Here is a 21,442-nt window from a genome sequence, read left to right as displayed (position 1 = left end):
TTTCGTTCCCCACATCTGGAGAAAAAAATCAGAAAATATCATTTGACATAAGCTCATTCTTGCATCCATTGCCTTGAAGAATGACTGCTTTCCCCAGGGAATGAATGGTACACCTGGAATCCAGGTGATGTGGACAGACCGGGTAAACATCATCACAGAGTGTAAACAAGAAAGGAAAGCAAATATTACAACAGCAAGAAGATATGTGAGTTTTTTATTTGGTTTAAGAGGTTAGAAAAGGTGAAAAAGGGAATGTTGCAGAAAAACAACAAAAAAAAGTAATTGAATATGTTACGACAAAACATTTATATAGAAAATGAAGTTTATATGTGGAATTAAACACTGTAGAATTAATTCACCACTAACCCTAAAATAAATTGTTCTCATGAGAAGAAAGGCTGACTCCTTTAGGTTAATTCTAGAGAGATTCAGCAAGTTCTTTCACTGATTACCAAACTTAAGAGTCTATCTCAGGCCCTGGATTAATGTCCTGTGGCACTTTATCATACCCCAAATTAAAACACAGGACAAAGCAAATTTTTTCTGGTGTTTCACAGTTTCTGGTTTTACTACACTTCCTTATGGTGCAGTATTAGCTCATTGATCAGATGTAATGAATAACTGATTTGTTCTCTCACATAGGAATATGACCAACATTCTACTGGAAATGGCCTGGAGAGGAAAACCCGGTGATGATGAGGTCATAGACCTAATTTTTAAATGACAGAATAATTTCAAATTGTAGATTTTAATACAAGAAAAGAGGGACTGAATAAGAAGTGAGAATAGATCCCAAAAGGCATATTCCCACAGGACTAATTCCAAAGAGAATTCTGAAAACCCAGGAAAGGTTTCAATAAAAACATCTGCATAGCATTACACCTTCTTAAAGGCCTTTGGAATCATCGTTATCAACCTCTAATGTTGCTCAGGCCTCTTAGTAATACTGTCCTGTGCACTTTCTTTTCACCAGAACAAAGAAAGCTTGAGTAATTTGCCAAAGGTTACTATACATGTCAGAAAGAGAAAGACTGGGGTGTAGATCTCTTAGTCCAGAAACATGGAATTTTACTTCCCTTCAGAAAAAAAGGAAAAGCAGATTGTAGCTTCTTTCTGAACTTGAAGAGAGAGCATTTTCTATAGATTCGAATAGTGCATTTTTACAGTGTTTACTAAGACCTATGGTTCCAATTCCATGCACCAGTTCTGATTGTACCTTCACCTTTAACTCATGAAGATTTTGACAATGTGTGTCTTAGTCCATTCCTGCTACTATAACAGCATACCTTAGACTAGGTAATTTATAAACAACAGAAATTCATTTCTCACAGTCCTGGAGGCTGGGAAGTCCAAGATCAAGGTGCCAGCAGACTTGGTGTCTGGTGAGGGCTGCTCTTTGCTTCCAAGATGGCACCTTCTTTCTGCATCTTCAAATGGTGGGAAGAAAAAAGGGATGAACACTGTGTCCTCACAAGGCAGAAGAGATGGAAGGGCTAGGTAGCTCCCTTCAATCTCTTTTATAAGAGCTCTAATCCCACTCACGAGGGCTCCACCTTCACTTTCCAAAAGGCCGCAGCTGTTGATACTATCACATTGAGGGTTAAGTTTTAAACTTGAATTTTGAGAAAAGACACACATTCAGACCACAGCTGTACAGGAATCTGAAGAGCAGTGGGAGAATCAGCAATCACCTGTAAAAATACAATCCAATGAAAAGAGAGGAACTGAAATAGAATAGATTTTGGCTGATGCTTTTGGCAGAAAATTGCTGGTGCTGGTGTACGATGCCAGGAGCCTAGGAGTGCAGGGCTTGGGTTTCTAAGGCAGAGCTGGAGGAGTGGAACAGAATGTTCTCTTTAACCGCTGACCATGGCATACAGCATGGAGGAGAACTGTTTTTGGGCTCTTGAAGGTTCTCAGAGATTTTCATATAGCACAAAGCAGTCCAGATGACTGAGATTCTTTCTCTGAGAGAAAAGAAAACACATTCAGAACATTTGTTTGCTCTTTGCTTAATTCTACCACAGTTAACCTGGATCTTCAATCATTAAAGAGACATGATATGTCTTATTCCTTCCCCTTTGCAAAGAGTTGCTTGTCTACCCAGACAGAGCAGAAAAAAAAGTCCTTTTCATATGATTCTACTGCTTCTTAGGATGGGGCAGGTCATTCGTTGTATTTGCGTGTAAAGTTAGGTCACACCACAGCAAGGCTCAGGGGAGAAGATGGTGACTTTTATTCATCATTTCCCAAGATGAGGGAAAGGGACTACAATACTTTACTCTCTCAATGCCATCTTGATTGTTGCTATTATGACTGATGCTTCCATCAGAGGAGATACAGCTATAGAAGAGAGAGGCTGAGACACCAGGAAATCAGGCTGCCTCTCCATCCTGCCCCCATTACATTAATGTGGAAATGAGATTCAGTTTGCTTTTTGCTGGACTTCAGTCAACAGAAGAGTAATTGCCTTATCCTAAATGAAAAACATGACTTCCTGATTATAGTAAATAGGGAGACGGGGGTAACATGAGGAGGATAATCCGGTCTTTCACTGTAATTACCCAGCAAAACACTGCCTCCTGAGAGAGCTGGGAGCCCAGGGGCTGGTGGAAAAGAAGCTGAGGCAGCCCACAGGGCATTTTGAAGGTGAAAGTTGTCCCTACGCCCACGAAGCTCCTGGTACACTGCCCATTAGGGTGGGCTGATCTGCTTCTGCCTGAATTTGAGGTAATTAAATCAAAGATTAGAATGATATTTACGTTTGTTTTCTTAAATGAACCTATGTTCAATTAAACATAATACCTACTTCACAGTATTGTGAGGAAGCAGAGACACTGTGTGAACATGTTTCACACAAGTCCTAACACATAGCAACTGCTGAACAGATGGCAGCTATTATTTTAATCTTTAAAAATGTTTTATTCTTGTGATTGTTTTTCCTTGACTAACCGGGACATTTGGGTCTTCTTTCTGTCCCGCCTTTGACCTTGCAGGCGTGAACTTATCTGCTCACTGACAATGTCCTTAAAGTCCTGGCATCCTCAAAGCAAGGCAAAAAGAGTGGGGGCAAGCGAAGGTAACCCCCAGTGGGGCTCTGGAAGTATGGAGACTCCTCTCCTTTCCTCCTTCCTTCCACCTCTTTCTTCCTTCCACCTCTGGCCAGCGAGGCAGAACTCATAGGCAACACCTGGTTTCTGCACAGATACAGCATTTTGAACCTGGAGGAAAGCATGGACAGTGACTGGGGGGCTTGGTGGGGGGTGTCGCTCCCTAGAAGGGCACCCTTTCTGATACAGTGGGTCAGATGGGCCTTGGTGCACACAGGCAGGCTTCCCAGGATGGGGACATTGACAGGGAGGCAGCAGTCCTCTCTCCTCCACTCCAGTGACTAATAAAAGCTAACATTTATGTAGCACTTACATGTCCCAGGCTCCGTATAATAAGCACTTTGAACATAGATGATCTCAACCCTCACAACCACACTAGGGGGTAGGTACTATTAAGAGCTCCATTTCCATAATGAGAACTCTGAGACTTAAGGAGGTTAAATGACTTGTCCAACGTCATCCATAAACACTGAAGCCAGGATTTAAATCCAGGTCTATATGACAGCAAAGTCCACACTTCATCACAATGCCAGTCTCCTATTTTAAAGCTGTTCTCATGGGGCTGGCTATCCAGAAACATCCAAGGCTGCTGCAGCTGCTTACGTCACAGTCCAGGTGGAGAGCCTGTGAGGTCCTCTTGAAGGATGATCCCATTGCAGGAAAGCCACATGTGCTGTCCTACAGTTCACGGGAGGAAAATTAGAAATGATTAAAGCCTTGAGAAAAATTTTCCAATTCCAAGAAGCATCTATGCTGTGAGTAATCCTATTCAGAATCGAGAAAAATAGAACAGTTACTGAAAATAGGGTAAAAAAATACTCCCTCCACAGTTGAGAACTCCCTCATAAACAGTCATATGACAAAATCCAGGAACAGGCCATGAATAGAAGAATGATGATTTGAATTTGTTTATTATCTATGTTGCACAGAGTTTTAGCCTGGCAGCTCTGAGGAGAAATAAGTTAGAAAAAATGATGTGTGGGCTGGTAGAATGTTTGAATTATCTGCATTGTTGATTTTATCTCCTGATACATTCTTTCATAAGGTTGAATTAACTGATGTGCATTTCAAGTTCTCGGCTACCAGCAAGCAACTTAACGAATCTCAGAGAACTGCTGCTATCACAGAAGCCAGAAAGCAGGTTGTTTTACTCTTATCAAAGCATCTCAAAAAAGAACAGAATTTTAGGATTTTAAAAAATATATTTAAAAAGCACCCTACTGAATAAGCCCTACATTAGAAAGAACAATGTACCTCAAGAATGCGTGCAGATATTCTAGGGGGGAATAGTGGTGATTAGAGAATTAAAGAAAAGCAGGTGGTGGTGGTGGGGAATAGGTTAAAGCTAAATTATTCAAATATTTCTAAACATATCTGGACGAAGACTTGGGTGGCCTCTATTTGCTTGACAGACTGAGAATCCTTCTGGGAGGAAGGTTTTAGGACAGCAAGCTTGCTCACAAAGCAAGGCCTTAGCCATCAAACAGAGGGAAGGTTCTTAGTGCAGCCTGGTGCAGGATGTTCGTATGTGCTTCCTGCCCCACTCATTCCTCGGCTCCCCAAATTCCCTTCCTCCATGAACCTGTGGCCAAATCCTATAGAAAGGAGGAGGCTGTAAGTGAAACTTGGAAAATAATTTCACTCAAAGCTCTTTGATGTTCAGGGATAGATTCCACTCATTTGGCACTCTTCTGACCAGAAGCAACATGTACAAATTTGGGAGAGAGATGAGCTTTGGCGCCTCTAGAGCTCCATGTCCTAGCAGAAGACTAGTACCCAGAAGTGGTAGCATCCAGGGAATTAACAAGGGGCCCCAGTGGGAAAAGCAAGTCTGGTGCAGAAAACATGGTAACAAGTTTGGATTTTGTTTTAGGGGCAATGAAAAGTATTTTTATTAAAAGAGAGAATAATTTGATTGTCTGTTTTCGAAATATCACTTGTGGCCGGGAGCGGTGACTCATGCCTATAATCCCAGCACTTTGGGAGACTGAGGTGGGTGGATCACTTGAGGTCAGGAGTTCAAGACCAGTCTAGCTAACATGGTGAAACCCTGTCTGTACTAAAAATACAAAAACAAAAACAAAAAATTGCTGGGCATGGTGACATGAACCTGTAATCCCAGTTACCCAGGAGGCTGAGGCAGGAGAATCACTTGAACCCAGGAGGTGGAAGCTGCATTGAGCTGAGATCACACCACTGTGCTGCAGCCTGGGCGACAAAGTGAGACTGTCTCAAAAAAAAAAAAAGAAAAGAAAAAAAAAAAAGAGAGAGATAGAGAAGAAAAGAAATAAAAGATCACTCGTATGCAGAACTGATTTGGGGAGCCCAGAGAAAAAGCAGGGAAATCGGTTTGAAGATTGTTACAATAGTCAAGGCAAGAGATAATAGTGATTTATACACTAAGGCAGTGGCAGTGATGATGGAGAAAATGGATAGATTCAAGACACATTCTGGAGGTAGAGTAAGAAGCCTTGCTGATATTTTAAATGTCAGAAGCAAGGAAGAGGGAGAAAACAAGAATGACTTTCCAGTTTCTGCTTGTATATCTAGGTAGGTGAGGAAGACTTAATGAGGAGTAAATTTGGAGAAAAACAAATCAGGATGTCTGTTTTGGATATTTTGAGTTAAACATGCCTGGGAGACAAGTAGGCAATTACATAGAGAAATGAAGAACCAAAAGAAGATCAGTGTTGGAGCCATGAACAAAAGTGCACAATTTCCTAAGGAGAAAGTGGTAGACATAGAGAGAGAGAAAGAGGATGGCCTGAGATCACGCTTTGAGGAAACCCCTCTTTAGAGGACTGGCAGAGGAAAATGAACTTGAGAAGAAAGCTGGGGAGGAGAAATCAAAGAAGCAGAAAACAAATCCAAAAAGGTATAGTATCACAAAAGCCCAGAGAAGAGCACCTGTCGGGAAGAAAGCATTCAATTTTGACTAAGGCTCCTGAGGGTTTGTGTGAGTCAAGGATGAAAAACAGCCCATTGGGTTGGGGACATGAATGTCACTGGTGAATTTGGTAAAAGTGGCAGTGGAGGGGTGGGTTCACAGCCAGAGCAAGTGGGTTAATGAGTAGATGGGAACACATGCATGTAATTTTACTTTTTTTTGAAGCCAAACACGCACACACACAAACACTAAAGTGATTATCTTTAACATAAACTCATGAGGATGGTAAGACAGGGAGAGGACAAAAACACCACAGTATTTTGAAAGCTGGAAACCATTTGGAGAAGTTTTAGCTAATTTAGTGGGATGAAGAAGGCGGAATCCTATGTCAGTAGTGAGGAAACTTAAAACCAACACCATTTGCACCTCAAATTTTTCAAAGTCTCAGGAGTTAGTGGCACCAGGAAACTTTAAAAGTAGAGGTAGGGCAAGTGGGTGGGAATTGGCATTAAAATAAGGAGAATTAGTTGAAAGCAATTTAAAAAGTAATTATATTTGGAGACCCCCTACCATACTCTTAATAGATGCCCTTCCCCATCCTGGCAGAAGACTGGATTCATTCTCTGGAAAAGATCAAACAATGAGTCTCTTGACTGGAATATCAAATAGGACAATTAAGAGACTGTATGCTTACCTGTGCTGAGACTTCCAGGCTTCTCTCCCTCCTCGCCTGTCAGAGCACAGGTAGGAAAGATTCTCTTGGAAAACCAACCAATCCAGAGAAAACACCTAAAGATACATCAGGGCTGCCCAAGGAAATAGTCAAGCCAGATTGCCCTACTGTGAAGCTCATAGTGGGTAAGTTCCACTCAGGTGAACAAAGCTTCAAATCAACTTTTTGGTTTCCACAGTCAAGGATAAGCAGACAGCAGGTATTAAAAGATATCTGAAGAAAGACTCTAATGCAAAAGAACTACTTGGAAAAAAATGGAAACTATATAAGAGGAAGAAAATGTCAAGAAAACTGTATTTAATGTCCTCAGAGAGATCAGAGGAGATGTTACAACCCTAAAAAAAGAAAAGAATACAAATAAAATAGAACCTTTAGAGAACAATCAACAACCACAAAAAGCCCTTGGAAATTAAATATATGATGGAAGAAGTGAAAAACTTAGTAGAGAGCTAGAAAAATGAAACTGAGGCATAAAAAGGCCAAAAAAAAAAAAACCAGAATATAGAAAAGAAAATAGAAGAAAATTAGAGGATCAGTCTAGGAGGTCCAGCACCCAAATAATAGGGATTGCAGAAAGAGATAAGAGAGCACTGAGGGGAAGAAATCACCAATGAAATAATTCAAGAAATTTTTCTAGAATTAAACTGTCAAAACGGATTAAATGTCCTCCAAAGAATGCCATCATAAATTTTCAGAAACCTGGGGACAAAGAGAAGATCCTACAGGCTTCCAAGAGAAAAATGGGTCACATACATAAGACTAAGAATCAGAATGCCAGATAGGAATGGTGACAAGTGTCTATCATCCCAGCTACTTGGAAAGCTACGGTGGGAGGATCCCTTGATCCTCAAATCCAGCCTGGGCAGCATAGCAAGACCCTGTATCTAAAAATAAAAAACAAAAGTTTTAAAAGAATCAGAATGTCTTTGGAATTCTCAATCACAAGACTAGAGGCTAGATAGAATACAGTGGACTGTAGTAGCCTTCAAAATTCTGAATAAATTATTTTAAACCTAGATTTTTTATTCCTAGCCATCAATTAAGTGAAAAGTCAAAATAAAGGCATTTATATTTGCAAGGTCTCAAAAATTTTACCTCACATGCACTTCTGAAGAAGTAACTAGAAGATACATTCCACCAAAACAGGAAAGAAAAGTTTAGAGCCAGGACCCAGGCAAAAGATGAAGGGAATCCCTAGACTGATGAAAAGACCTCTAAAGAAACTGTTCTATTCATAATAACAAAGACATAGGATCAACCTAAATGTCCATCAATGGTAGCTCGAATACAGAAAATGTGGTACATACACACCATTAAATGCAGCCATTTTAAAGAGTGAGATCATGTCCTTTGCAGTAACATGGATGGGGCTGGAGGCCACTATCCTTTGCAAACTAACACAGGAACAGAAAATCAAATATCGTATGTTCTCACTTGTAAGTATGAGCTAAATGATAAGAATTCATGGACACAAAGAGGGCAGCAACAGACACTGGGGTCTACTTGAGGGTGGAGAGTTGGAGGAGGGAGAGGATCAGAAAAAATAACTATCAGGTACTAGGCTTAGTATTTGGGTGACTAAATAATCTGTACACCAGACTTGCATGACACAAGTTTACCCATATAACAAATCTGCACATGTACCCCTGAACCTAAAATAAAAGTTAAAAAGAAAACACAACAAAACAAAACAGTGCTACACCAGGTCTTGAGGGTGGTTTGGAGACAATCCAAATTGGAGAAAGTCAGAGGTTTTGGAAGGGATTCTTCAAGAGGACAAAACTAATAGCATAAATCTAGACGTTTTGAGCAGAAAGATAAATTATGGCAGTTTGAAGTTGGACTGGTAATAAGTAGAAAACTAAGCAAATAAAAAATTATTCCCAAGGAAAATTAAAAGTTGTGTAAGGAAGAAAAAGTAGTCTAAGCTTACTAGATGACTCTGCTCTCAATATCACTATATAATCAAAATAAAGTAAACATGGATTATTGAACCAAGGAAAGTTAAGACGTAACCATGCAGGAACGGTAGGAGGTGGAAAGAATGTATGTGCGTGCTGTGGGAAGGGGAAAGAATGAGAGCTAAATCCTCCTCCTCTGTAGGGGCAGTCAATAGCTACTGCTCACAACTGAGGGATCATGAAGTAGCCCAAAATCAGCATTTTATTCAGAAACACAGAGCTAAATGCCAAAAAGAAAAAGCAGCTACAAGAGTTGTAAGTAGTTGTCTCTGATGGGGAAAGCAGAGGACTGTTGTTTTTCATAACAAGTCTTATAGAACTCTTGAGTCTTTAAAATATGTGCAAATAACCTTGCTAAAAATAGAAACCAAATAAAAGCAAAGGCAAATGGAGAGAGAAAAAGGGAAAGTGGCAGCTATAGACATATGTTTTGAGAGATCTGGTTCTTAAGAGGAATAGAAAAGTAAATTAGGGTAGGTGGGGTCAAGGGTGGGTTTTGTTTTGTTTTGTTTTGTTTTGAGACAGGGTATTGCTCTGTCAGCCAGGCTGGAGTGCAGTGGTATGATCACGGCTCACTACAGCCTTGACCACCTGGGCTGAAGTGATCCTCCCACCTCAGCCTCCCAAGTACCTGGAAGTAGTAAGCAAGCAGAGAGGAGCAGAACTACCCTAAGAGTAAATTATGGTAGATGTGCCATGATTGAGATCCTCAATCTTGGGCCAGCAGCGAGGGGGAGATGCCAAACCTAAGACCTTCATTAAACCAGAACTCATGAGGAGCTCTAAATGGTTCCAAGCTGGCAGTGACCCCTGGCTCTCTGGGTGCCACCATGCCCAGCTAATTTTTTATTTTTTGTAAAGATGGGGTTTCACCATGTTGCCCAGGTTGGTCTTGAACTCCTGGGCTCAAGTGATCCTCCTGTCTCAGCCTCCCAAAGTGTTGGGATTACAGGCATGAACCACCAAACCTGGCCAAGGGTGGGTTTTTTAAAGATGGGAAAATGTGGGATGGGAACTGTCTCCCTGCGAGGGAGTTGATGGTGCAGCAGAGGGAGGATTCCAATGGAGCAGGGTCCTTGAGAAGATGAAGGGGATGGGATCTAAAACCCACCGTGTGGGGTGGGCTTTGATGCAAGAGAGACACCTCCTTTACTGGACAAAAGGGAAGAAAAAGGTAGGTGGAGACACAAGTGGAATTATAGAATTTCTCATGGCCGTGCTTGTCTTATCAGGCCTCAAGACACCCAGAATAGAAGATAATATAATACACCAGTAATTCTGTGAGAAGTAACACACAAACTACACCCAGACACGTGTTCCTTCAACCTTCCTACAGTGCAGAATGATAAAACTGCATATGTTTGATGAATAATTCCCTCATAATAGATGTATTACCATTTTGTCTCATAGAAATAAGAACATCTACATTAAAAAAAAAAAAAGACTTCCACTGATAACATCTCGGACCAAATATTCTCGTAGGCCCTTGATATGGTTTGGCTGTGTCCCCACCTAAATCTCATCTTGAATCGTAATCCCACAATCCCCACGTATGAGACCCGGTGGGAGGTAATTGAATCATGGAGGTGGTTACCCTCATGCTGTTCTCATGACAGTGAGTGAGTTCTCACAAGATCTGATGGTTTTATAAGGAACCTTTCCCCCTTTTGCTCGGCACTTCTCCTTGCCGCCGCCATGTGAAGAAGGATGTGTTTGTTTCCCCTTCCACCAGGATTATAAGTTTCCTGAGGCTTCCTCAGCCCTGTGGAGCTGTGAGTCAATTAAACTTCTTTCCTTTATACATTACCCAGTCTCAGGTATGTCTTTATTAGTAGCATGAGAATGGACTGATACAGCTCTCCTTCTGCAAAACAATTACATCCTAGATAAAACATAGATGAGATGGGCTTGTAGGAGATAGAGGATGTTGCCAAGGGACTCCTCCACACAAAATGGAGCAAACTATAAGTAGAAATTAGAGCTGGAAGCAGTGAGCAAGCAGGGAGGAGCAGAACTACCCTAAGAGCAAATGATCCAGATCCTCATTCTTGGGCCAGCAATGAGGAGGGGAGGCCAAACCTAAGACCTTCATTAAACCAGAACTCACGAGGAGCTCTAAATGATTCCAAGCTGGCAGTGACCCATGGCTCTCAGAAGAAGCAGATGCAAATCTTCCCTAAAGAGAGCACCCCCAACCTAAGCCGAGAAGACTCCCACAGATGAAGATCTAATAAATACACAGTCAGAGATCAGCACGCCCAGGAGGGGCAGTGCCACCATGAGTGAGAGCCAGCAGACACATTTTAAAGAAAAGATGGGAAAAGCAAATCACGAATGAAATAAAAGACCCATCTGTGGCTTTGAATATCACCTGAATAGTTACTAGAATGCACATATCTCGGTCCCATTCCAGACCTACTGAGCCTGGGAATGTCTTAATGCTCATTCCCCACAGAGAGGAAGCCAGACAGCTGGTTGCACAGATCCTATTTTCCTTTCCACAATCATCTTCCTATAGCTTTTGCTATCCTTGCAGGGAGATGTAAATGCAGTAGGCCCATCCATTCAAAGGCAAAAATAAAACTAAGAATAAAACAAGATAGCACCCCCTAGTGCCAGGAAGGTAGGAACCGACTTGGCTTGGGTGCTCCCTGTCTCCTGCAGAGCAGAGCATGACCCCAGACTGTCCAGTCCACGAGCCCTGGAGGCATCACTATGCGGGAATGAAATGTTGGTCACACTTCAGTGACTACAACGCACAAAATACTGTGACTGAAGATAATGGGAAATGGGCGCCATAATAATAACGAATGTGTTAATTAATAGCTTAAGGTAAACCGTGTTCACCGGGAATCTAGAAGTGCTTACGTAATCCATAGAAAATTTGCAGGAGGGACCAAGAAGAGGCTAGGAAAAGAACTCATTTTAAAGAAAGAGAGCGTCAGGCATGGGCTGGGTCCCAAGACAATGAGCCCATTCCAAATAGAAGAGCTAATTTTGAGTACAGTAGAGGCTGGTTTTAATTTACCTGGCCCAACCTCAATGGCCCTTATCTTATGGAGAGCACGCAACAAGGAAAACTGCAAACAAGGAAAACTGCAAAGGATAGCACTGCTTCGCAGTTTTGTAGCTTAAGGAGCATGCTATTAGGCTAAGAGGAAAATGGGAAATGGAAAATGCCTTGTGTGAAAACCAGTAACAACAGCCAAGCATGGTGGCACACAGCTGTAATCTCAGCACTTTGGGAGGCTGAGGCAAGTGGATTACTTGAGGTCTGGAGTCCAAGACCAGCCTGGCCAACATGGTGAAACCCCATCTCTACTAAAAAATACAAAAATCAGCCGGGCATGGTGGCGCACGCCTGTAGTACCAGCTACTCTGGAGGCTGAGGCAAGAGAATCGCTTGAACCCGAGAGGCGGAGGCTGCAGTGAGCCAAGATCACACCACTGCACTCCAGCCTGGGCAACAGAGCGAGACTCCATCCCCCCCGCCAAAAAAAAAAATGAAAGAAAGAAAACAAAACAACAACAATAACCAATCAGCCCTATCAGGCAGGTATTATTCCTGTGATTATGTTACAGATGAGCAAAATGAGTTCAGAGAGGTTGAGTAACTTGCTCAACTTTACCCAGCAATAAATTGTGGGGGCAAGCCCAAGCATAGGACTTGCTCAACTTTATAGGTCATGTTCTTAATAGATGTTTTTCTGATTTGATTGTTTAAAGAGGTGACTGAATTTCATGATTCAAGATTTAGGAAAATTATTACACAATGCTTAGTGAAAATTTCTTCTCCTATCACTGCCCCCAGGCCCCCAGCTTCCCTCCTCATAGGCAACCAGCGTCATTAGATGAGGTGTAATATTCTAGAGATATTTTCTGAGTTTCATTTTGCTACACCATTCTGAAGCTCACATTTTTCACCTAGGAAAATATCTTGCAGATTGCTCCTTATCAGTACACAAAGAGCTTCCTTGTTCTGTTTTCCAGCTGCAGGATTTCATTGTGTGCGGAGGTGCCATGATCTTGCTCACCAGTCCCCAGTCAATAGACATTAGCCCCATTTCCATTCTTCACTGTAGCTGATGCTCTTTATTCTGAGAAAACTCCACTCCTTCCTGAGAGATCTTGAGAATCTCCCGTGACAATTAGGCTCCTCTAAGCCACAAGACACGGCCACGTTCTCAAGTTACTTTAACAAATGGAGTGCATTGTGAGACACACAAGAACACAGACCAAAAAAAAGAAACTGGGAAGCAGCTTGACAAAGGCAGGTGGAGAGTGGCCCCGCCCTGGGCACCAGGCACCTCTGCCCATTTCCTGCCACCACCCATGGCTGTGAGCGGCTCCATGAGCCACCCAGACACTGTCACCATGTCTCTCATCCTGCCAGTTGCTGGGCTTCGGCAACTAATCAGCCTGCATCTAAAAGCAAGGTCATTTTAAGAGGGTCTCTGTGACTCTGGCCTCGCTTGCTGAGTCCAAATGTCCGTGCAGGAGAGGGGCAGGGTCTCTATCCCATGGCCCCCTTGCTACCGGTGGAGAGTGTCCAGGTTCTTGGGGTCTTGAACAAAGAACTGGACAAAGTTACAAACAAAGGAAGGAAAGAATGAAGCAACAAAAGCAGAGATTTATTGAAAATGAGGTGGGAGTGGGCCCGAGCATAGGGGCTCAAGAGCCCCGTTATGGAATTTTCTGGGGTTTAAATACCCTCTAGAGATTTCCATTGGTTACTTGGTGTACGCCCTATGTAAATGAAGAGGATCAAGCAAAGTTACAAGGACATTTACTGGGTTTATGCCTTGTGTCAATGGTGAGGATATTTCCTGTAATAGCTGAAGTATTTCCATTTGATTTAGTTCTAGGAAGTCAGCATGAATCAGTCTTATGTTCCCTGCCTCCAGACCGTATTCTCCTGTTTCACCCCGGGCAGACGTGGGGAGCTGCTGGCTGGTCGGCTGGTCAGCTCCCCTGGGAACAGGGCCCATCCCAATTCCCACCAGGTGTAGCCAGGGTGGTGAAGTGGGACAACGTGAGGGCCTGTGCATAAGGCCCCGTTTCCTCGGAAGGGGCTTGGGGCACTCAGGCATCAGGTACTGTACCTCCTGCCCAGGGATCCCAGAGCTGCCTAGAGGAATTTGAGCAGGCTGGAATTCCTGCTGAGCAAGCAAGGCCAGAGTCACAGAGACCCTCTTAAAGTGACCTTGCTTTTAGATGCAAGCCAATTCAGTCTAGGGGGAAAAAATGACCACATGGAACCACTTACAAGGCTCTCTAGCTTAAAAAAACACACACACACACACACAAAAAATTATACACCTTAGCTCACCAAAGTCTCCAGGAAGTAGACATTATCAGCAGCATTCCCATTTGACAAATGAGAAGACAAGCTTACAGAGCTTACCTGAATTGCGAGGATCACACAGCTAGTCAGCAAGGGAGCTGAGACTCAAACCTGCATCTTCAGACTCTGGTTTGCACCTCCTTCTGACTGCACAGCCCTGCAGGCTCCAGAACATCTCCCTTGCTGGCTCTCCTTCCTTTCCTCAGCTGTTGAATGATGACGCTCCCAAGGCCATCCGTTAGGGCCTGCATTTCTCTCACTCTCCGCACTCTCTCTGGTTGTTCTCATTTACCTCCTTGCCTTGGCCTAATTTCAAAAAGTCAGTGGCCCCTAGAACTCTCTCCAGCCCAGATCTTTCTCCTGAGTTCCATACCTATGTATCTAATGCCTTACTGGACACCTCCACGTGGCTGTCCAAGTCACCTCAAGTGCAGTATTTCTAAAATGCAACTCATCTTTCCCTGTAAACTGCTTCTCCTTCTGTGTTCTCTGAGTAGCAGTGACTTCACTTCTGAAGCACAGACTATGTGTTAGTTATTTCACACATGCAAGAGAGGGGTATCATCGTCCCATTTTACAAAGGATAAAAGTAAGGCTTGGAGACATTAACTTGCTTGCACAAGGCCATGGTACCAAGTCGTTGACAGAGCCAGAGTTCAAATCAAACTCTATTCTGCATTTCTCTCACTGGCACAGGCTGCCTGGAAACCGTGGGGCCTCAGCCCTTCACTCTGTTGCACGAACCAGAAGTCATGGTTCATTCTTGACTCCTCCAACCCTCCCCACCCTCTTCCCACCCTCACCCACCCCAGCTTCTCACCCCCACAGCTGCCTCAGAGCTGAGTCAATCAGTTCTACCACCTAAATGCTTTGCAAGCTGTGCCTTCTCTCCATTCCTACTGTCATTTCCTTAGTTTAGCCCCTAAATTATGTCTCCCTCATTACCTGAAATAACTTCCTAACTAGTTTCTTTGTCTCTAGTAACAACTCTGCTTCAAGTCCTCTCTCCCTGTGAATGAGCTTTCTAAAATATACCCGATCGTTGTATTCACCTGGTTAAGACCTCCAAAAGCTTCCACTACCTTCAGGATAAAATCCCAAATTCCTGTTTCTGCTGATGCCTGTGTATTATGCAGGTGATCCCTTGCTGGGTCTCTGAAATGGGTTCATCTCTTCAAGGTTTTTACTGAGACGATATAGTCCTCTTGTTGCACATTGCACTAATCCAGGCCATCTATACTGTATTCCAATGAGCTACAGAAAAATGCTTGAGTGAGAGCCTTTCATATGCAAAAATAAAAACTGAATTATGCAGTAACTATTGGTAAGTCTACAGTAATCCATCATGCAATTGTTTACCAAATAGATTGTGTTTATATTGTCTTTGGTACCATGTAATTTGTAAATTTTCCTGACAGTGTAACCAGTTAGGCTTAGGGTGGCAGGACTTAAGTGTTGCTGAATCATTTATTACTCCACACCTCATTGAAAAGTGCTTCATAAACTTTCTAAAACTGTTCAACAGAGAGAGGGTAATTTGTGCTCTGCCAACAAAGGATTCTGTCGTTGGGTGCCTATCAGCATATTAAAGGCTCAGAGAAAACCAGCAATGCAGAAACTAGAGCAATTTTGTTCTCAGAAGATGGTTTTCTTCTGCATATCCATTCATTAACATCTTCTAAAAGAGTTTGCCCTCAACAGAAGTTTGGAGAAGCACTGGGATAGAGTGCAGAGGCCCTGAAGGCTTCTGGAATTTATCTGACTCTGACATCAGGATGCAAGCACAGACCTGCCACTCTCTCAGGAACATCTTTGGTTAACTCCTGTTGGTCTTTCAAGATTCAGTTCAGATGGCATTTCTTCCTAGTGCACTTCCTCTCTCTCTGTCTGTCACATACACAGGTGCATATGCACCCACACATTTGTGACATGTATAATAATTGCATGGGATTTCCTAACACCCTCTTTCATAATACCTGTCTGTATTTTCTATTGGTTGATAGAAAATTCAGCCCAGAGTGATGAGAGCCAAAGGGAAATTTACAGGCATTGGAGGCACGCTGCTGCAGCAGCTTCAGCCTCACCCATCCCCACACTGTCCCAGGTCCAAGTTCAGCAGGAAAGCAGGATTGTCTCATAGGTTTTGTGCCCTGCCTGAGGAAATTCCCCAGATTGTGAATCCCCGAAGGTAGGCCAGGGTCTCTTATCCCATATCCAGCCCCTAGCACCTTCCTTGGCATGCCTTGTTTTCAACAAATAACAAATGGGGACACAAAATGTTCAAAGCAAGACTCCTACCTCGAAGGAGTCTGTAGTTCAAGAGTCAGTGTGTATAAACAGAATAGAAATACAATAGACCATGCAAGGTAACATAAGTGCCAAATGAGTGACTTGGGTATTAAGTGTCAAAGGAATTCAAAGAAGGGACAGTTTTGGGAGTTGATAAATAAGACATATATCCTGAGCTAGAGAAACTGTTTCTAGTAGGAAAGAAAGATATGTTACACAGAAAATGCCAATACAGACTGATAAGTACGGGGGCAGAGTGTTCATCAGCATGTTCTGTCAGTTCTAGAAAGCTTTTCTTTTTTACTAAATGATTCAGATAATAGCAGCCTTATTTTTCTTGGTCTTATTTACTTTATTTTACTAATAAATTTTTCAAGATGAGAATAGTGGATTCCCTGTTTTGGTGTGTGACTCAGGACACAGGGTCCCACATCACAGCCTGACACAGAGCAGCCTGATTTCATTTCACTGCAGCATCACGGTTTTCCGTAACTTCTCTTTTTTTTTTTTTTTTTGACAGAATCTCGCACTGTCACCCGGGCTGGAGTGCAATGGCATGATCTCAGCTCACTGCAACCTCTGCCTCCTGAGTTCAAGTGATTCTCCTGCCTCAGCCTCCCGAGTAGCTGGAATTACAGGCGCCCGCCACCATGTCCAGCTAATTTTTTGTATTTTTAGTAGAGATGGGGTTTCACTATGTTGGCCAGGCTGGTCTCGAACTCCTGACATCATTACCTGCCCGCCTCAGCCTTCCAAAGTGCTGGGATTACAGGCGTGAGCCACCGCACCTGGCCCATAACTTCTCTTTTTAGCTGAGCATTTAGCTGCTGTTAAATTCAATTAAGTCCTGCCCCTAGAAGCATGCTGTGGATGACTGCAATAACACCTCTGCCAGAAGACCATGCATGCAGCTGGGTGTGTTGACCTCATGGATTAAGGGCTGCAGACATGGTGGGAAAGGTTTCCTCTCTCTGATAGAACACTTTCCTCTCTGATTTTGCCACTGGAATTTGAACAAATTTCATTTTAAGGGTTGGTCTTCAATGTGCAGGATTTAGACACCAAATCCTGCTGGGCAGAATTTGGCAGAAGAAAGAGGAAGAGCTGGTGATGTATGGTCTCTCACAGTCCCCTGAAGACCGTCCAGTGGCTCCGCATCACTCACAAGACAAAACCCCAACTCTGACAATGACCACCAAGGCCCTCTCTGCCACCTCTAAGCCAGGCTCATCTCTCAGTGCTTCCTAACTTTCATTTTACCTCCAGCAGCTCAAAAGTGCTCCTGCTCCCATGCGCCCTATCCCATGCCCTTGCTCGTGCTGTTTCCTGGCCTGACACTCACCACCTGTGGCCTGGTTAACTGTGTTATCCTTTAAGCCTCAGCTCAGCTGTCACCTCTTCTAGGAATCCTTTTCTGATCCATCTGCCTATTGAGGAGTAAGTGCTCCCATGATACATTGTGTGCACCTCTATTTGTATGAGTGAACTAGGGTAGGACTTACCCTTTGCTAGAGGGTAGATCCATCGCTAGCATTCCATGCAGGGCACAGCATGCTGTGGACATTCAACACAATCTTTGAATGACAATGAATGAATGAATGAATAAGTGAATCTTACACAAATGAATGCTTGCATCTGGCACCTCGACCTCCTCCAAACCCTTTCCCTTCTGGGTGTCTGTTCCATGTTTTCACTATTGTCCTTCCTTCCTTCCTTCCTCCCTCCCTCTCTTTTTTCTTCTTTCTTTTTCTTTCCGTCTCCTATCCCCAGATGTCATTAAAACCTCCCAATAGAAAGACATCCTACAAACTCATCCTTACCAAGTGCGAACGGGCAATATGACATAGCATGTCTCCATCCACCACTGCCACCACCAGTGAGTAGTTTTTAAAAAACACAACACATAGTCTTAAAGCCAAAGGAATAAAGTGATAATATTGCGGTTCAGCATTGGCTGGATCCATATGGCCTTGCTGGCACCCGTCTTCTCACCCACCATGCTTCTCTGCTGCTGGAGGACAGAGCAATGGGTGTGCCAGGATCAGGGGGGCTGCTGTCACCCAGGGGAGCGCTGCATGTGGTAGGGCTTAGGTTTGCATGCTCGGGACTCTAGAGTCTGACTGTCTGGATTGAAATATCAGATTAACTGTTGTGTGACATTGGACAGATCACTTAACTTCTATCAGGGTGGATACAAATGCTTATCTCTGGGATAATCAGAATTAAATGAGGTAATCCCTGCAAAGCATTTAGCATAGTAAGTGACTCATCATCAATACCTGCCAAACATTAAATATTGTATCCATTAGCCAGTGCTGCATAACAAATCAGCCCAAAACTTAGTGGCTTCAAACAATAACAATAATTTATTATTACCTCATGAGTCTAGGGGTTCTCTCTCTCATGCAGGTACAGTCAGATGGTGACTGGGCCTAGAATTCTCTGAAGGGTCACTGGTGTGTCTGCACCTAGCATGAGAAGCCTCAAATAGTTGATGGCTGGAACCGCCGGTTCCTCCAGCAACCCTCTCTATCTCTATGTCATTTTGCAATGAAGACTGTCCAGCACGAAGGCAGGCACAGTATCACCTTTGATGCCCTAGCATCAGAATTCTCAGATATCACTTTCTTCATGCTCTACCAGGGAAGACAGTCACAAAAGCCCATCCAGTTTCAAGGGGAGGGGACATAGATTCCCCCTCTTGATGGAGATGTGGCAAGGTTTCAGAAGAATATGTGGGGAGGAAAAGATTGTTAAGACCATTTCTGGAAAATACAGTAGGACACAGTATTATTATAGTTACCATTTACTGAGCCACATGCCTTGTGACTTGCTTGTATTATCTTGAAGTATCTTAAAGCATTGGATTGGTTGGTTAAATTGCAGGGTTAGGAGGATATTTCTGAGCATGGAAATATACATAAGGCATGTGATCTGAAAGTCACAGAAAATAAAATCCTTTCTTTTCTAAAGAAAGAAGTGGGGATGGTTGTTGATTATCAAACATACAAGAGTTACACACAACCCCTAATTCAAATTACATTCAATTACTCAAAGCAAAGTTTAGAACATTTTATTTCAACTGACTACTTGAGAAAATTAAACTAATTTATCTGTAACCAGCTACAAATAATTTGCTGTATTTCTAACAAATAGCATCTGTGAAACTCTAGGGTTTGTTGTTGTTGTTGTTTTGTGTTTTGTTTTGTTTTTTCATACCTGAGCTTCTTTAACTTTCCCAGTGGCCCAGATAAAAAGGTGTCAAAAGAAGAAGGAATATCCAAGCGCCCATGTTTCCACACGTGAACAGAGGAGATGGCTATTTCTATGTCTACTGCATGAAAACCATGGATTAGCTACTACATCTGAGATTTCCTCCATTTTTGACATTCCATTAAGGCCTTTCTAAGATGTTTATCTAAGCCAAGGAAGTAGGTTATATGGGAGGGAAACACTTTAGCTTGCGTATTAGGGAGCTAGTTTATCTCACCAAAATCCATGATTGCTTATTGCTACCTATCAGAATGCAGTCCCTAGGGGTATGAGTGATGGAATGGAAGGGGTCTAGGGCTGGCAGGAGCCTGGGACATTGCATAATTGTGGTGGATATCTGGGCACTGGGGCTCTGAAAGGGGGTATCTTGGATCCAAGAACAAACTTCGTTCTTCACAATTTTTTCTACTGCCAGCCCTACATATGGTAATCAGAGACCTACATCAGTCAATAAAAAGGGATATAGATCAGTTGGGGGTAAGTCAGGAAAATAGAAACCCCAGGAGTTGTTTTAACAGAAAATTTAAAACAAGAATTAGAGGACTGAAAATTTCAAAAAAAAAAAAACTGAGATTACACAGAGATCGTAAATACAGGAAGCAGCTACCATTTCTAAGATTGAGGGAACAAAGAGTTTGAAGTTGTCAGAAATTAAAATGCTTAAAAAATGGACACATACAAATGCACAACAGACCTCTAAGAAGACACTGCACTGCCCAGCAGGTGCTAGTACCTCTAGAGGGAGCGTGTTGGAACAAACTGGAGACCAGACCACTTACAGCTGTATGAAGGGGCTATAGGGGAAATGCAAACAGAGTGACAAACAAACAGAAAGGAGGTCCTTCTCTGTCCTTCAGTCTTCCAGTTTCCCTCTATTGCCCAAGTGGCAGAACCTAACAAAGAAGTAGCTGGCAGAACCTAACAAGGAATTAGCTGGCAAAAAAGAAATGCAATTTGCAGAATATCCACCCCAGCATCACAGAGCAGAGAATAGGAGGGTGTTGCAGTGGAGGGAAAAGAGATTAATAATTGGCCCAAGGTGTGTCTCAGGATATGCAAGTGCTCGCTGTTAGAGCCCCTTAAACATAATGTCACAACTCTTCAGGTGAGCAACTCAGTTGACAACCCACCTGTTTTCCCTCTGTGCTTTGTTGGACAGTAAACTTAGGGCTACACTTTGCTAAGTGAAAGTACCCACCTTCAGATAGGATAACTTTTACTAGACTATCTTTAAATTCACTGACTTTTCCCTCTTTTCATCTCCATTTTGCTATAAAGCCCATTAATTACTTAATTTATTTCAAGTATATATTTGTTTCAGTTCTATAATTTTCATTTGGTTCTTTTTATTCTGTTTCTCTGCTGAGATTTCCTCTTTTGTAAGTCATCACAACATATTTTCTTTTGTATCATTTAGCTTAATTATAATACCTGCTTTGAAAATTATTTTAAGCTTTTATGAGTCTGCTCATTCCAACATCTGGGTCATATCCAAATCAACCTCCACTAATTGTCTTTTTTTCTTGAGAATGTGGCACATTTTCCTGTTTCTTAGTGTGCTGAGTTATTTGGGATGGTATCATGGACATTGTGAATGCTGGGCTGTGCAGAGTCTGGATTCTGCCATATTCCTCCAGTGAGGGTTGATTTTCTTTTAGCAGGGAATTAACTTGGTTGGATTCCAACTGCAAACTCTGCCTGCCTCTCGGGATGCAGCTCAAATCTCAGTTCACTGGGTTGCTTGAAATCTGCACTATGTATGCTTGATTTAATGGTCAGTCAGAGAGTCGGCCAAAATATAAGGAATTTGGGGCTCTCTGGCTCTTTCCATGTCTGGATTTCCCC

At 42.7% G+C, this 21,442-nt stretch overlaps 1 long non-coding RNA gene across 1 annotated transcript in view; it reads right to left on the bottom strand.

The window, feature by feature from the left end:
• Positions 1-350: 350 nt before the first annotated feature.
• The window catches only part of LOC129047502 (uncharacterized), a 56,284-nt gene continuing 35,192 nt past the window's right edge, over positions 351-21,442 (bottom strand). Inside the window, exons 2-3 of the long non-coding RNA XR_008509226.2 lie at positions 3,714-3,788; positions 351-1,967 (exon numbers count right to left, since the gene is read on the bottom strand). This is a non-coding gene — a long non-coding RNA (uncharacterized LOC129047502). The remainder of the gene's footprint in view (positions 1,968-3,713; positions 3,789-21,442) is intronic.

Source organism: Pongo abelii, chromosome 7 (assembly GCF_028885655.2).
Source record: "Pongo abelii isolate AG06213 chromosome 7, NHGRI_mPonAbe1-v2.0_pri, whole genome shotgun sequence".
In the NCBI taxonomy this organism is placed as follows: Eukaryota; Metazoa; Chordata; class Mammalia; order Primates; family Hominidae; genus Pongo; species Pongo abelii.
This window is presented reverse-complemented; position numbering and strand designations above follow the sequence as displayed.